A 12,303-nucleotide genomic window follows, 5' to 3' on the forward strand; every position below is an offset into this window, starting at 1 on the left:
TAAAAATGTTTAATGGAATAAATTCGTAGAGTAATTTGTTTTTCATTACCTACTTCTTTGGAAATAAATATTTCGTTTAAATTACTAACGGTTACTATATTTTTTTAAGCAATAAAAGCTTTTAATAGCAGCTTAATGTAGTTTAAAAAATACCGCTCTAGCGACAAAAGATCACCTAAGTTTACCTTTCCATATTTTTTCCAAGAAAACATCTAGGTGTATGTTATGTATTTCATTTTTTATATTTACAAGCACCTATTTACTGCAGTCTTCAAAACGTGCCCGATACCATATCAAAACCAAACGCTTTGCTTGTTCAGCCAAAATTGTGATAGTGCGCCCCCTAGTGGCGTGATTTGGCACCAGAACGGCCTTTAGGAGCCAGTGGCTGGTTATCAGCTGTTAAAGAAACTGCCAACAAACTTAAACAAGATGATTTGCTTGATAACCGTTTGAGCCAAAGGATGTCGATTTGATAAGGATTTGATATTAAAATTGTTTAACGTTTAGTTTCTTACATTATTTCCAGCTCTAGCTACGGCTAATTGCAGCTTCACCCACGAAATTTGTATTAGATTGTACATCACAACGAACCACAGTGATGTTGTTATGTTACACTAAAAGCTCCGTTATTAAATACATTCCTCTTTTTAATGCCTCTTTAAAAATTATAACTACTTAATTAGATCAATCCAAAAAGCTTCACCCATGCATTACGGCTCTTTAAACTCATTACCTGACAGCTAAATGACTTTTAAAAATCACGTCATAAAGAAATTTCCATAAATATTCGTACAAAAAATAATTAGATGGCCACACAGCATACCAGCATGCTGCTTAATGGTATTTACAAACGCAAGTCTATGCCCCTTATAAGAGCACCCGGCGAGTTTGGAGAGTCCTCGACCGCGAGGCTACGCAAACAAGTGCAGGCATATTAAAATCGGCCGGATAGCCTTAATTACTTCATTTCAGTTAAGGGGCTTTTATTAACATAATTCAGTAATTATGGCAGCGTGACAACGCCCCCTGTTGATAAAATAACAAAACCTATAAAGTTACGGAAATATCTCGATGCCATAACAGGGCAATTTATATTTGTTCTTATTATTGTAAGCAGGCTAATTACTAGTTTTAATTAATTTGTGCTTTGCTTTGTTGTAGGAAGTAGTTATAGCGGTAATGACATTTATTTGAACAAATACACCTCATGTGGATATCAAGACTTTTAATTAACGTTGGAACTAATGCCACACATTTTAAAACACATTTAAACACAAACAATAAAACACATTTTAAATTAGATTACATCTCTCTGCTGCGATCTGATGTCGTAAAATTGTATTTATTGCTAGGAAACAGACTTATCAAGGTGCGATTGGAGCTGGAATTATGCGCTTTGTTGATTACAATCTGTGACTTACAAAGAATTCTCTTATTTATAGAGAGAAAAGTGAAGAGAAATACAAGAAACCTCTTGTATACTAGGTACTAATTAGGTACGAAGACTAGGTAAATTCATCATCATCATCACTACTTACCTAATATAAAAAAAGTCGCTTCGCTTCGGAGATCGGACTTTGATGCGGTTTTTTTAAGGCCGAGGCCGCACTCATCGCGATAACCCGAAGATTCGAGCAATCGCGATGCGTGTAGTCCTATTTTGCATAGTCGCAAGAACTTCGCTCGGTTGTCGCCCGAATGTTATCGCGATGAGTGCGGCCTCGGCCTAAAGTGATTCAAGACGAAGGTTTTTAAGTATAATACTTTGTACCTGGGCGAAGCAGGGTCGCTAGTCATCATATAAATCAAAAGTCTATCTTCTCAAATTGATGTAGGGATCCCTAAGCGGTCGCATTGATTTCTATTGTGTCTCGATTCGCAGTTACTAGAAGGCTTTTTCATATTCTTAAATAGAGATTAATAAAAAATAAACTGTAGTGATGATCTATAAGATCACCTCTCGAATAAAAAGTTCGTTCGTACCCTCTTAAAAAAACCTACCCAAGTTTCGTCCAAAACGGTACATCTGAATGGAAATCTATAAAGACCGGATTGTCTACGGCACCCAGTTTACGGCGCCTTTAATTTATAGCCATGCACGCGCTTTGTTTTCTTATAGTATGCAAATCCCGACATCCCAGGCAAGTGCATACTGAATACTGATCCGCTTGCCTGGCTTAGTACAACCAAAGTCGGTTTAGTAACGCAAAGTTGGCTCTGGTAGCCCATCGTTCGGAATGTTAGCTCAGTGGTAGCGTTCGTTCAAAATTGGTGATGTTAGTTGAATGTTTGGGTAAAGGTTAATTGATTAGCAATTTGGAACTGCATTGTAAGGTAAGAGAAGTTTATGATGAGGACTACAATTTAGAGAAAATTATCCGCGTAATATCCTAAACTAAATATTAGTAAGACAAATTAGATCTAGATAACTAAATATAAATACGAAAGTAACTCAATTTATTTGTTTGTTTGTTACGAGTAATCCTAAAACAATTGATTCTTCTGAATGTTGTCATAAAGATAGATTAAAACTGGATTCAAGATCCAAGGCTACCTTTTGTCCCCAAAACAAAACTTTGAAAGAGTGAAGTTAAGGCTCAAAGTTAGTTTCTAACCTAAAGCCACTAAGTATCGATATCAATACTGTATATATATAGCAGCTCTACTTCCCTAATTTACTCGTTCTGCATCACTGCGCAACACGTCTACGCGTTAAAGAACTCTATAAAAAGTTTTCTATTGCCGCTAACAATGTCCTATTTATAAAGCGATCCTCCGCGCCCGCAGTCAGCATTCATAACTCAAGTAACCAGTTACGAGTCCATTGTTGGCCCATTATCTTACATTAGTTTATTAGTTTAGTTTATTATTACATTAGTTGGACATCTGAGCAATTGCAGTACAACGAGCGCCTGCATTGGCAGTTGGGATTGCATTATCAGCTGTGGAAGATTCAATTTCTCAATAAGTAAGATTGGTTGTTCTGTGTACCATTTCTGGACGAGAATCAAATAGTTACAGTATGCAGTCCATAATCTCACACAAGCCTCCACAAAGGAACCCAAATCGAGAAGCTTTACTTAATAATTTAATAGTACCACCGATTATACTATTTAACTATTAATCATAGTCTTTAATCAAACAACGCTATTACACATTATGGGTTATTAAATAACGCATAATAAATAAAAAATGAAGTAAATAAACGTAGGTATAAAATGAATATTACATAAACGAATTTGACTCAATGTAAATTTTAGTGCATATTGCACAATTGCATATTAACATTCGCCCCTGCCAGGAATCAAACCAAACTGCACCTACCCGCAGAAATAAAAACCAAATACACAAAGTTTCCAAAACCTTTCACCTTCGACCTGATGAGATTCAGGCCAAGAGCTTCCTTGTTGTGGATTAAAAAAACATTTCCCATAAAAATAATGATACTTTTGTTGAAAGAAAATAATCAATGGAGATAGCGTGTAGTTAATAAGGGCAAACTCATTTAGACCTGTAATCAACGAGTGAAAGCTTCCACTAAATATAAGTATGAATATTTCAGTTTTTCATTACTTTAAAAATAGCCGCAAATGGAAAGAGTTATGTTAGTGCCTACAGTAGAGGCTGACGTAGTAGGTTCAGTTTGTAATAATGTATTCTTTGTGGAATACATGTTCAGTTAGAATAATTGAGTATCTATAGAAAGACATATAAGATTCTTTAGAAGAATGGATATACAGGGTGGAATTTTGTAATGCCACCTGAAGGGAAAGTACCCTTAATACTGTAGATAGAAAATATTACTCAAAGAAAACATTCCTTTATTTTTTTAAAAAGAAAGATTTTCGTTTTTTTTTTTCGAAAATTCACTACTATAGTGTAGCATAGAATTTTCTGTAATTTTTTAAAATAATTTAAGATTTCATGGTTTTCCTTTCATTTGATTTATCAAGTTTGTTAGAGAGATTTCATCCTTACACTGAACCTTAACAATGGATGCAAAAAAAATACAGGGTGTAATTTTTAACAAATTTTAATTGGTTCGATCCCGGGCGTGGCAAGCAAATTTTTCCTTCGGAAGAGGAATATTAACTTTATGGTAACCCGACGGATAGCCTCCGAACCACAGAAATATAATCTATTCATGTACAAAGGACAGCACATCAAGCTGTACACTGGTATCTATCTAGTTGTAACAGCTGCTATTTTCCAACGAAAATATAGAGTCTGGTGTGCTGTTCACTGTACACATAATCTGATTTTAGGTAGTAACATACATTGTTATACCGCAGACAGCTGATTCACCGAATCGCCGCGAAACCAAAACGTTTGTTTAGGCAGTTTTCCCTTAATGAGATAAACCCGAGGAAATGAGAATCCAATTTGGTTTTCAATTTGAAGTCAAACACTAAATCATACGAAGAACATATTGAAACATACAGCTCTGTAATGAGTTTGATTCAAATGTTACTCTAATTAAACTACTTACATAATATTATTATTATAGACTAAGTGCTAGTGAACGCTAGACCTACGTCATTTTATAAAAGCTGAAAGTCTGTCAGCCTATGCTCCCAATATAGAATATAATGTTGGTGAATTATGAAGTTTGGGTCATCGTGGCTTTGGCAGCTACCCTAAAAAAACTGTCTAGAAAGAAATTGGAACTGTCAAAACTGTCTGGCTGATGGGAAACTACTTCTAATTATTGCCCAAATATTATACATAAAAATCAGATTTTATGGTATTAGTTCTTACGCTGTAAGGCTGCTTGTGCTATCACACTAAATTGTCCCTAGATTCGAATCTGAAAAATAAAGCTTCCAAGCTGATCTATGCATCACCAAAAAAGGTCTTAAAAAGTTGAGACTTCACACTATCGAGTTTCTCAGAAGGATTTACAGAAATTTCTGAAAGCTGGAAACAGAATTTTCAGACAGTTCCAGTTTATTCTGTAACCTGTTATTGTTTGAGATAAAAGCACTTTCAGGATCAGTAACCAGTTTTTCGATAACTCGTATAGTTTAGAAATAATCGAGTGAGATCACTTATCGTTTCCACCCTGTATAGACAGTCAGATAGACAGAAGTATTTTTATAAAAGTTCCGCTTTTTTCAGAACTTTTAAGGAACTCTGAATGACAATTAAGTCGCCCACTACTTCGTAGTCAGAAGGGTTAACCACTTATTCTCTCATTAGTAGAGTTATTATTAGATATAGTTTGTAGGCATAGTGGTTAATTAAAACCTAAGTTTATTTTAGTCATGCTCATTCAAAGTATTTTTATATTGATTTTAATTCGGTACATAATGTGTGATTCCAGTTATTGTATTTTCTTTAAGCATTTTATGAGTCTATAGTATTTTAACCATTTCTTTTATTAACTACTTTCATCGTCTGGGTTGACGTGAGCTTAAAGAAGAAATCGCACGAGGCTTAACAGTTTTGCTATTTATTTTACTTCCTTTCCCTGTGTGGATTATGATAAGTTGTTATGCTAGTATGGATTCCGTGATTCAATTCCATATTTTTCATATAGTTTAGTCGGACAGTTGATCAGTATAGGTATGTATGGAAGTGCATTGTGCATGCACATTACACCGATTCGATTTGGCCGATTCTTCATACAATTTAAAATCGGGCACAACTATTTGGCCAACTAAATATCGGTGGTCTGCGCCTAGTCTTAAACTTTTAGTCGAAAAATTCCAGTACGTATTATGTAAAATTTAACCTTCTGAGAATAATAACGTCTGAATCAACTAGCTAGAGCCAGACTAATGTGGATTAACACATAAATAAATCAAGCGAAATTAACAAAGCACCGAAGACACCGACCGAACTACGGCCCGAAGCCAAAACTCTTCGAGACACTTTAGTAAATAATGACTTAAGTTCTGCTAATGCGTTAAACTTCCTTTGATGACGCCTCTTTTTATACTTGTGTAAGTATAGTATAGTAGTGTTGTTAAAGGATACGAGTAGTTTCAATGTCGATAGAAGTACGATATTAGATATATAACTCGTAGATAAAGTTTTCTCTTGGTTCTTGTACAGATAAAACTATTTTTTTTAAACTTAACAGGGAAGCTCTTGACCTACATCACACCTGGTGGAAAGTGATGATAAGGCCGAAGGTAGAGGTAGAGTAAGCTTTATTCCAATTACCACTCAGAACAATCATGCCGTAATTTCGTAATTTAATCTGCCCTCCTAGACAAAATGAACTTTTTGATCGAATCGAAAATTGAATCCGTCAAAACTCCATACAAAAAAAAAGACTTCGACTGGTTTTCGATTAAAATATGCACCCCTTGAATTGGAAAATAGCTCACACTTACATAAATATTTAGTGCATACGTTTATATCGATAGTTCAGTTTTCATTGTGCTGGCAGCACTAAAGAATAGGCACCGAGACAGTCTATAGGAGGCGTAGTTGCCTATTGAAATCGGCTTTACATGCTTGTTCGGACAAATAAATCAATTTGGCTATTTATTTGCGAATCACGTAATCTGTATCAAACGCTTGTTCTTGAGTGATTGATATCCTTCTTAGAAAATTAGGATTTGAATAAAATAGATAGTTTTATAAGGGCACAAACATTATTGTCTGGTATAAGTTTTATTACATTTTATCTTATTTGCAGGTTTTAAATATCTTTATTTCTCATGTTTTTGGTAAATCTAGTCCTGAAAATACATTGTCTTTTGGCAAATAAAATTGGAATTTCATATCTTAAGCTTTGACTGAAATGATTCAAGTAAGGGTTTTATTTTAGGTTTATAATCGTATACAGATATTTTCAAGGTCGGCTATTCAGGGCACCATATTGGGCCCACATTAATTCCCCTCTATGTAATTCTCATTAGAAATTTGGGTACCTAATAAGGTCGGCCGGCAATTGCAGTATATTATTTTGCACGTTATCCGGATAATGAAGTAGATACCAACTCATTTTGGGAACAAAATTATGCTTGCAGTTTGAAAATATATTGGGAGTAGCTAATTAGTATTTAGTTACATAAAAGTTATAGTTGGGTTGGTTAGATAGAACCAAATGTGACCCAGAAGTCAGAAATGTCCTTTTTGTTACAATTTTGTTTATTCCGTATCGCAACTTAAATTTTCAACGATGTTATTTTTACTTGCCTGGGATTAATTGGGATCAATGTAATCAATGTTTCTTATCAAAAATAAGTATATTCTTTAACAATTTTTTAAACAGAGGCTACTATTAATAACTTCGGTGACAAGACATTCACTCCAATACGGAAAGTACATAAAATGGTGCGGATATAAGAAAAATGGCGCAAATATTATTTTTTCTTGATTTATCTCCTCCGTATTTGCTCAGATATAAGGATCAGGGCACGGGGATAATCCGCGACTCGAGACTCATATCCGAGGTATCATACTGAGCAAAGATATAGGCTTGTCGGTGTACAGTCTGCTGTAGAATTTGGTAGACTTGTAAAATTGACACTGATAGCGAAAATATTTTAATGAAGCTATGATGATAATAAAGCATTAATGTTTGAGGAATGTATGTAACAAGAAATTATGTGATGATTGAATGCATCAAAAGAGTAATTTTAAATCAGCAGCTTCAGCCAAATTATATTTACAGCTTGTAGGATATTGAGTTGAAGTCAAACTTGGCGCCAAATGCCAATTTCCAACCTTTCCTTGTTCCAACAGTTCAAAAATTACTCTAAATTAGTCGACAATCGAATTGTACAATCGCAATTATACATAAAATTCACCTGCTGTTCGATCTGAGAACTGAATCTAGGATATCGTAACAGAGAGAGTCCAATTCTCCAATCAGAGGCGATGAAGTAATGCTAAAAATATTTCCAGTTTCTATCGACGCTGACTGTATTTGAGGATGACAATAATAATCGTTCATACCCGTCCAAACGGCGATTCAAAGTGGTATAAATGCAAATTTCATTGTTTCGCCAAAGGAAACAACGGCAGCCGAAATGTCCTTCGCTGGCCGAAGGAGACAGGACGCAATAACTTTTGTCGATGCCGTGTCCCGTCAAAGCAATTGGCGAATTTACGCACGGGATGCCGAGTGTCTTGGTGGTCGTTTTATTTATTGTTGATAGTAACGCTTCTGCCTAAATTCTAGCTGAATAATCTATTCTATACTTATAATAAATCTGTAGAGAGGTCAATTCTGTACATGAAATATATTTTCAAAATAACTATCAGGGAGTGATTAGTGATCGATACTGATGCCAAAAATGCAATCAGTAAAATTTTTGTCTGTCTGTCTGTCTGTCCGTCTGTATGTTCCTTATAGAAACAAAAACTACTAGACGGATTTTAACGAAACTTGGCACAATTATTCTTCATACTCCTGGGCAGGTTATAGTATACTTAGGAACTCCCACGGGAACAGGAATTAGCGGGAAAATCCTTTTGTATGAAAAATCTAAACCGCTTAAGTTAGACGCTTGAAATTTGGCATGTAGGTATCTTAGTAAACTTAAAGCTTAGTTACAATAAGGAATTCCCGAAATTCCCACGGGAACGGGATATAGCGGGAAAATCCTTGTACGAGTCAACTCGCACATTTTTTATTACTAAGTAATTTATTGTTAACTTGCATTTTATTCATGCACTTTGGCCAGCTACGCCTGACCTACATTTGGGACTTTGGTAGTTTAACATTTTATAATCAGTGCAATAAAGCATTCGGCAGCTAAAACACGTCTTTCAATAAATCCCATCAGCGGTTGATACGGCGTAGTTGTCTGACATCTTGACATCAGTCTTACTTTGACACCACATCTTACAATCCTTTTGTATGAAAAATCTAAACCGCTTAAGTTAGACGCTTGAAGTTTGGCATGCAGGTACCTTAGTAAACTTAAAGCTTAGTTACAACAGGATTTTGCAAAATTCCCTCGGGACCGGGAATTAGCAGGAAAAAACATTTGTATGAAAAAATCTAAACCGTGTAAGATAGATGAAGGGGGCAAAACGGGATCCACGCGTACGAAGTCGCGGGCTGCCGCTAGTTAAACAATAAATTTTTATCGATCTATGTAGGCATGTGGATGAGTTACCTTCTCGTTCGTTTCAGCCAAATGAGGTCCACTGCTGGACAAATGCCTGCCCCAAGGCTTTCCAGCCAGCCATGCGCTGCCCGAATCCAGGTTCTTGCCGCGACCAGATCGTCGTTCCACCTAGTAGGAGGCTTCGCGGGAACGGGAAGCAACGCGATATACTCACGTCCGAAATACCGCAGTGTCACAAGACAAAAGTCTTAGTGTGTGTTGCCAGTGATAGTAGGTAAGTACATATAATTATAGATCTGAAACGTGGTCGATTACCTTCTCACTTCAAGCAAAATTCTGGCTTCAGAGACAAGCACAAGTTCAATAGTGTACTTGCGCTATAGAGTAGCCTCGCTAAATTGGTCTAAGAACAAGCTGATATTGAGGAAAATCATTTGTAAAAACTTTTGTAGTAGGTAAGTATTACAAGGGCTCAGATTTAATTAAATTGAGGTGCCAAGCTAATAGCTTTACTATGTACGCTATATTAGTATCAAGGATGACGGTACAAATTAAAAATTACTCATTAATGAGCATCCCACNAGTGTCACAGATCGGCATAAATTATAGCCTATACAGGGTGGAAACGTTAAGTGATCTCACTCGATTATTTCTAAACTATACAAGATATTGAAAAACTGATTACTGATTCTGAAAGTGCTTTACAAGCTCTTTCAAACGGTACCAATAATAGGTTACAGAAAAAACTGGATATGTCTGAAAATTCAATGTTTCCAGCTTCCATACATTTAGTAAAACCACATAATATTAAAACTACACAAGATATTCAAAAACTGTTTACTGATCCTGAAAGTGCTTCACGAGCTCTATTCAACGATACCAGTAATAGGTTACAACATAAACTAGATCCATCCAAAAATTCAATGTTTCCAGCTTCCATACATTTAGTACAGCCACAGTCATGGCACTCATGTCTTTATAATAATAATGCAAGTAAAGCCTAAAAACAATGTTTTCCATAAATAATTTTAAATAAGAATGCAATTTACGAGTTCATTTTAAGTGTTTATTGTTTAATAAAAAATAATAGTACTTTTAATATTCTTTGGCTAGCATACATTTAGTATGGAGGCTGAAAACATTTAATTTTCGGATAGATCCAGTAAATTCTGTAACCTTTTATGGGTACCATTGGATAGAGCTCGTGAAGCACTTTCAGGATCAGTAATCAGTTTTTGGATATCTTGTGTAGTTTAGAAATAATCGAGTGAGATCACTTATCGTTTCCACCCTGTATGTTAATCTGGGTTACAAACAATAATATTGTACAGTTTCAACAAAATCCGTTGAGTACTTTTTGCGTGAAAGAGTAACAAACCTGAGACACAGGAATCTTCCTGGTTCAGGTATCAACCCACCAACATTCTTACTTTTTGTTTTTCCTGATTGTTTGTTATCATAATATTATCTGTTATGTTGGTGAGAAATAAACATTACTTTACTTTATTTTAAACTTCCAGACATCCAAACTTTCGTATTATAATAATAGTAGGATACAATTATGTAATGTAGAAACAAACAAGACAAAAAAAAAATACTTTGCAATGCGATTTTTTTTATACTTCAGCATATTTAAGACACCCGGCAGCGTGTCCTGCCATGATCAAAGAAAAAAGAACTCGCAATTTAGCAGGTACATTAATTTGGTACAGTACATGAAATTTATCACATTTATCAAAGCTTCTTAGCTTGTCTATGTCCCAAAAATTATAAAATGAAAAATTAGTTGTCAAAAACCTTTTTTAAGACGGATTTTTTTCAATAAGGCGGGCGCGCGCGCGGCTATAAACGAGGTCACAAAATTCGGAAAGAACATAGCGAAATCTATTTATTCACCAATTTTCAAAAATTCCGGAAAACTTTCCAAGTAAAATTAACAAATAACTGGACTATTTACTCGTTATTGAGCACAGAGACACAAACTTGGTTATTTTTCCAGAAAATTTATATTTAAGTGCATAAATGTAAAAATGGCTTTATAGTGCACAAAATTGGCAATAGGTGGCATAATAATGGTTACTTTTATATCGCCTAGTTTGAAATGTGATTGAACGATGACAACTAACAACAGTTATCAGTTAGGTAAAATTTTATTTTAGTTGGAAAAAGACAAAAAGTGGTAAATGGGTTAACGTGCGGGGGCTGCAAAATCATGTTGTGACGTCACGCGCGAATATTGGAAATTTTTGAAAATTTTAAAATGTCCGTAAACTTCTCGAGGCTCTATCTTCGGTAATACTGGATGGATTGAGGTGAAATAAAAACTACTGTAATGTGTGTGATCTAAACTTTAAATTAAGTCATAATTTAACTTAATATTACAACTTATGCGTGTTGTCCATTCTAGCTGAATAATTAAAAAAGAATTTTTTATCGAACTATGTAGGTAATATGTGAATGAGTTACCTTCTCGTTCGTTTCAGCCAAATGACGTCCACAGCTGGACAAAGGCGTCCTCCAAGGCTTTCCATAATGAAATCCAGGACCTTTACTAGATCCTCGGTCCACCTAGTAGGAGGCCTCGCGGGAACGGGAAGCTTCGCGATATACTCACGTCCGAAATACCGCAGTGTCATAAGACAAAAGTCTTTGACCAGCAGTGTGTGTTGCCAGTGATGGTAAATGGATCTGAAGCGTGGTCGCTTACCTTCTCACTTCAAGCAAAATTCTGGCTTCAGAGACAAACACAAGTTCAATAGTGTACTTGCGCTAGAGTAGCCTCGCTAAATTGGTCTAAGAGCAAGCTGATATTGAGGAAAATCATTTGTAAAAACTTTTGTAGTAGGTAAGTACTACAAGGGCTCAGATTTAATTAAATTGAGGTGCCAAACTAATAGCTTTACTATGTACGCTAGATTAATAGTATCAGGGATGACAGTACAAATTAAAAATCACCCATTAATGAACATCCCACAGTTTTACCACCAAAACGATGTCTGTTTAAGCATCATTACGCGATATTATTGCGAGTTCATTTTGTTTCTATCGTGTTCTGTCATTAGTGATGTGTAGTTATTTTAATATCGATAAATAAATATAATCAATCAATCACTAAGTATCAACTTCAATTATTATTTAGCTATTTTCTTCTCCTCGTCATTATTTGAAGATGTTCAGGAAGGTAATTGTGAAATTGGATTGGATGGACCAGCTCTATTTCAAGCTTACATAAAGCGGTTTGACGGGGGGTTTTCTTGGAAAATTA

At 35.3% G+C, this 12,303-nt stretch overlaps 1 protein-coding gene across 1 annotated transcript in view; it reads right to left on the reverse strand.

The window, feature by feature from the left end:
- aus (argus) overlaps nucleotides 1-12,303 on the reverse strand; it is a 144,344-nt gene that overhangs the window by 14,304 nt on the left and 117,737 nt on the right. The window lies entirely within an intron of this gene.

This window comes from Ostrinia furnacalis, unplaced genomic scaffold (assembly GCF_004193835.3).
Source record: "Ostrinia furnacalis isolate ACB-3 unplaced genomic scaffold, ASM419383v2 OfSCF2047, whole genome shotgun sequence".
Classification (NCBI taxonomy): domain Eukaryota; kingdom Metazoa; phylum Arthropoda; class Insecta; order Lepidoptera; family Crambidae; genus Ostrinia; species Ostrinia furnacalis.